A 5894-nucleotide genomic window follows, 5' to 3' on the forward strand; every position below is an offset into this window, starting at 1 on the left:
TGTAGACAGTGTATCTAACAACAACCAACCAACATCTCTATAGCTCTTATTTCTACAAAACTCTGTAAAGGTGTCAAAAACATTATCCCCCAGAGTCTGGCTTCGTACAAGCGAAGCATTAGGAGAATCGAATGATGATATTTTGACTATCTCCTTTGCCAACTCAGTCCATGGATTGGGAGTGTCATTCTGATTACGGGAATCAGAGTCCTTAGTGTCTCTGAGCCCAGTCAGAGTAGAAAACCATTCATAAAAACCCATTTTTAAGATTCTGTTCCTTAAGAACCACTCCTGGTACCAAGATGTATTAGTTAGGGTTCTCTAGAGAAACAGAACCAACAGGGAACACTTGCAAATATAAAATTTATGAAAGTGTCTCACGTGACCGTAGGAACCCAGAGTCCAAAATCCACAGGGCAGGCTGCGAAGCCGATGACTCCAATGGATGGCCTGGATGAACTCCACAGGAGAGGCTCACCAGCCAAAGCAGGAATGCAACCTGTCTCCTCTGAGTCCTCCTTAAAAGGCTTCCCATGATTGGATTTAGCATCACTAATTGCAGAAGACACTCCCCTTTGACCGATTACAAATGGAATCAGCTGTGGATGTAGCTGACGTGATCATGACCTAATCCTATGAAATGTCCTCATTGCAACAGACAGGCCAGCGCTTGCCCAATCAGATGAACAGGTACCACAACTTGGCCAAGTTGACACCTGTCCCTAACCATGACAGTAACTTAGTGCCTGAATAAGGATGGCCTGAGGCAGAGTTCTTGCTCAAAGCAAACAAAGCATTTAAATTTGGTTTACAGAAAATATTTTATTATGCCTCGAAAAGTACTCAAGTAGTGCTTTTCTGAATTACTTCTCTTCTATGCGTTACTTAGCCTTATTTACTTAACAGCTTTCTCTTATTTACAGACCAATCCTCCTACTGGTCAGCCTACTTACAGCCTTAAGCAGCTATTGGTTCGGCTTGCTGCCTATCTCTGTTGCCAATATCCCGCCCCTTCTTTGCCAGGAGACAGGGTCCTGCCCAAGTAACAGGGGATTCACACTTGCCATTGGCCACGGAGCCTGGTGCCTGCTCTGGAAACTGGCTCGATTGTTCCAGCACAGTCCCCCGTCCCGTCCCGTCCCCCCACCCCCACTCCCACAGAACTTCAGGGCGAGTTCTTTGACAGTGGCTTAGGCTCGAATCTTGGCAGAGGGTCCGCACTGGGTAGGGGTCGGGGCTGGCACAGAGGGTAGAGGGAGTCCCGGGGAGAAATAAATCAGATGACATTGCAAAGCTGCGGGGAGACACCCTCCTCAGTGTGAGGTAGTGAAAGTGGACAACTGAGATGGGAGTTCTAGTCATGGGGGGTGTGCCCGAGTATAATTTTGAAATGAGTTCTCACGGTAGCGGGTTAGGGCTGGGTTTGGGAGGGCGTTTTAAACCTCAGGGAAGGGAATCGGTGGGAGATGACCGCGCAGTGTAGCTGGGAGCCCCAGTGATTTTCTAGTTTCTTGCCCAAATTTGGGGGATGCCAGAGTTTACCTCTCAGATGATACTTACAACTTTATTTACCTGCTGGGAAACTGAGCAGCAGGGAATTTTCATTGGCGCACGCTGTCCCTTCCCTTGCTGAGATCCAGGCTTCATGGCCTAGTATCAGGCCATTCGCGGTTCCCATTGGCTGGGACTAAGCCTACTTAATAATATTCCTTGTAACACTGAAGTCTTAATTCAGCTGTAGTTCACGCAGGGAATAATCACTTCCATTTTTTAACTTTGCATTTTGAAATAATTTTGAATAGTGAGAAGTTAGTGAGGACCTCAGTGAAAAGAACTGCACAAACAAAAACCCGTTTGCTTTTCAATCATATAAGGGTAAAAATGCTAACATTTTACAGTTTTTGCTCTCATCTTCCAACTTCTTTCTTTAACATTTTTTCCTGAACTTTTCCTTCTGAACTTTCTGAGCAAGTTTCCAAACTGATGCCTCATCATCCTGAAATAGGTTAATGTTTGTCCCCCAAGTCAAGAACACTTTTCTACCTTAAAAATAAACCACCCATCAAATTAAAACTTAACACCAATAAATCACTATGATTCATTCAAGTTTCACCTCCATTCAGGTTTCGCCAATTGTCCCAGTTATATCATTTACAAAGAAGAACTCAGTTCACCATGGGGTATTGCATTTAGTTGTCATGTCTATTCAATCAGGAATGGTTTCTCAGTCTTTGCTTGTTTTTCAGGAACTTAACACTTGAGAAGGATGTGCCTTTGTGTGGGTTTTGTGGTGTTTCCACATGATTTGATATAGGCATTTATCCTTGGCAAGAATACCACTAAAGGGAGACTATGTTCTTACCTGTTTATCATATTGGGGGCAGGGGCACACGGTGTCCATTTGTCGTATTACTGGTGATGGTAACTTGATTCTTTGGCTAAGGTGTAGATTTAAGATGCCAGGTTTCTTTATAGACATCGTTTCCTTTTGATAATGAATAAGTATTTTCTGGGGACATACATGAGACTATGTGAATATACCTCTACTTCTCAAATTTTGCCCACTATTGTTCACATGAATTGATAATTCTTGATTGAGACAATTCATACCATAGTGCTTACAAAATATCATTTTCTAATCTAAGCATGCCTATACATTAGTTAATTGCCATTCTAGTGTAAGAGTTTTCTTTCTCCATCATTTATTATTTATATATATTTATATCAATGTGAATGCAAAGATTCCTATTTCATTGCTATAATTAGTTATTTTTATGCTCATATTACTCCTGACATGGTCATTGGGAGCTGCCTTGAAGCTGTTCCTGAGTCCTTTTGTTACTTCACCATCTTTGAACATTTTCTTAGTTTATGGGCAATGATCACAAGGCTCATCTTTTACTTTCACTGCCTGGATTCAGGCATGTCATCAGGAACCTGTTTCTTTCTGAGGATTAATAGTGTCAGGTCTCAGAAAAACAACTTGACATATAAAATGGAGTCTGTGGCCTTCTCAGCTTCTCTCTCACAGCAGCTTCCCTGACAGGACCTGATGTGGTGGCAAGACGGATGGGTATGGACGTGCCAAAGCCCCAGACCAGAAGCAAGACCAGATAACCATGAGCATGAATTCATGGTCTGCTCCAGTTCAATATTGCCCAGCGATGCCTGCAGCTCACGTCGCCCCCACTCCTTTTTGCCTTTAAAAACCCAGTCCTCAGAAAGAAACCCAGAGTCATCTCCTTCCTCTGCATTGGCTCTCACTCCATCACTGTGCTCAATAAATCCATGTTGCTTTGACTTGCTGTCGTGCGTGGATTCCTTAATGAGCCTGCACCCGACAAATAGTATAATAATTAAAGCTGGTTTAAAAAAAATTCCTGGTAGGTATTTTATTTGGAAGGATTTCTGTCAAAAGAACAAAGAGCTAAAGGAATTTTTATAATTTCTTGTAATAAAATAAACTCCTGTAACTGTGTTAATAACTATCATAATAATTATAATCTTTCAAGTTGTATATACTTCTTAGTAGAAATAGATTGTTAAGGTGCCTTTAAAGTTTCTTTTGAAATAACAACTTTCCATTTCATCTTAACTTAATATTTCTAATGATAAGGTCACGTTTTTTCACATTCTTCTTTTGGGGCAGACATGTTATTCATAAGGATTTTAGCACATAGAAAAGAAGCAAAAGTGGAATGATTAAGGCATTAATAATTAATTTAATAATTACAATTGTAATGGCCAAAGACCTTAAAATTATTTGATATCTTCATAAGTATTTTCTCAAGAGGCATTTCTGTGAAGGGGACAGCTAGGCAAGCCAGTTTCCAGAGTTTTAAGCAATTACGTTTTAATTGATACATCAAGATAAACAGAAAAACATAATGCTAAATATCTCTATAAATGCATTTGACCCTGTCTTGCTGTTTGATGGAGGTTCTGTGATGCCTGAGGGATTCTTTCCATTGTGACGACTCCTCCTAGGGATTCATCCACACCTGTCAGCATTTACAGTGAAAATACCTGTAAAAGTTAGACACAATCACTTGAAAGACCTTTTATTTCTTGCTAGGTATGTATGTATATGTATGTATATATGCATGCATGTATTTTTTTTTTAGAGATTATTCTGTGAAAATTCCAATTGTAATGGATGAAAAATAATAAGCAGCAAACTGACTTTTTTAAATTAGGGAGAAGACCTAAAGGTCACATGGCACAGAATGCCCCGGTCTCTGAGCCACAACTCCATCTCAGGTAGTTGATTCAGCAAGGCTGGCTGTAGGGCGTTGGGGCGGTGAGGAGCAAATTCACTGTAGGCTACATTTACTTATTAAACATCTGCACTAACATAAACTTATACCTATATCTCTCAAGTTCGTATATAAGTACTATGTGTTTTTATATTTTATATACATATTGTACTTAAAGATACAGAATACAGATTATCTATCATTTTATTCTTTTCACTGCTTATATTAGCATATACTTATATTTTCATAGCTTTGTGACTTATGACAACTTCTTTCCCCATTCCTCCTTGTTCTTAGTTTTATTCCCCATTTTACCTATTTCCCCATGGAAAAGGCCATTTTCAATCCACAGAATTGGACTCATCCTGTGCCTCTTTTCCAGTTCCCCTCCCCTCCCCTGAATTCACATCTCCTTTACTGGGTCTCCTGTTAGTGGCCAGCTGTCTCTGTGCCCTCTTGGAATTCTGGCTCCTTCTAGATCCTTGGACATCAGTATTCCATTTCACAGCTCTGATCACCTACTCCTTGGTCCCCAAGTACTAAGGTGTCAGTAGGTAATACTAGTGGCCTCAGGGCCACATCAGGAGTCTCGGTGTCAGTGTTAAGGGTGATAGTAGTTAGTAATGGCAAGTCACTGTAAGATGCTTTTAGTTCTTAGCAGATATTTTGTTTAGAAGGATTTCTGTGAAGGGCTAAGCCATTCATGGACGTTTGGTACATGTTTTAATGAAATAAACAAATGACATTATTTTATTAATATTTTGGATTAATAATTCATATAGAAATTTCTATAACGGAGTGCTCAGTAAGAGTCTATGAATTGTTTTTGTTTAACAACTTTCTGTAAAACTTTCAAAATAATAACAAGGATACTAAAAGAATAATAAAATCCACTACTCTGTTCACATTTTATTATGGTCAACAATCTTACTTAGAAGTATTTCAGTAAGAATTCTTCAAAGTGGTTCTGAAATATTTTTAAACAGATAAACTCATATTAAGATAATTTACTTTTGACATAACTATTCCAAAACTTTATAATGAATTTGTTTCTCCATATGATTTCTATTTCACATAATTGGTGCACAAGGATACATATTAAAGGATATTTCAGATCCTTCTTAATGAAATAAATTTTTGCTGTTATCTTATAAATGAAAATATCAACAGTAATAACTACAATTTTTTTCAAGTCTTGCTGCTTAGTAGGTATTTTATTTTGAGGGTTTTTTTTTAAATATGGCAGCTGGCATTGATATCTTATTTGAATAGCTAATCCTTAGCCATGTTTTAACAATTACAATAAATTATAAAAAATAATAATAAAAACTCATAGTTTAGAGTATAATCCATGGTTTGGGTGGTGTTCTAGTTTGCTACCTGCTGGAATGCAGCACACCAGAGACAGATTGGCTTTTAATAAAAGGGGATTTATTTTGTTAGTTCTTCAGAGGAAGGCGGCTGACTTTCAACTGAGGTTCTTTCTCACGTGGGAAGGTCTCTGCTGGCCTTCTCTCCAGACCTCTGGGTTCCAACAACTTTCCCCAGGGTGATTCCTTTCTGCATCTCCAAAGGCCTGGGCTGAGCTCTAAGTGCTGAGATGAGGTACTCTGAGCTGCTTGGGCTATACTATGTTGC

This window comes from Tamandua tetradactyla, chromosome 3 (assembly GCF_023851605.1).
Source record: "Tamandua tetradactyla isolate mTamTet1 chromosome 3, mTamTet1.pri, whole genome shotgun sequence".
In the NCBI taxonomy this organism is placed as follows: domain Eukaryota; kingdom Metazoa; phylum Chordata; class Mammalia; order Pilosa; family Myrmecophagidae; genus Tamandua; species Tamandua tetradactyla.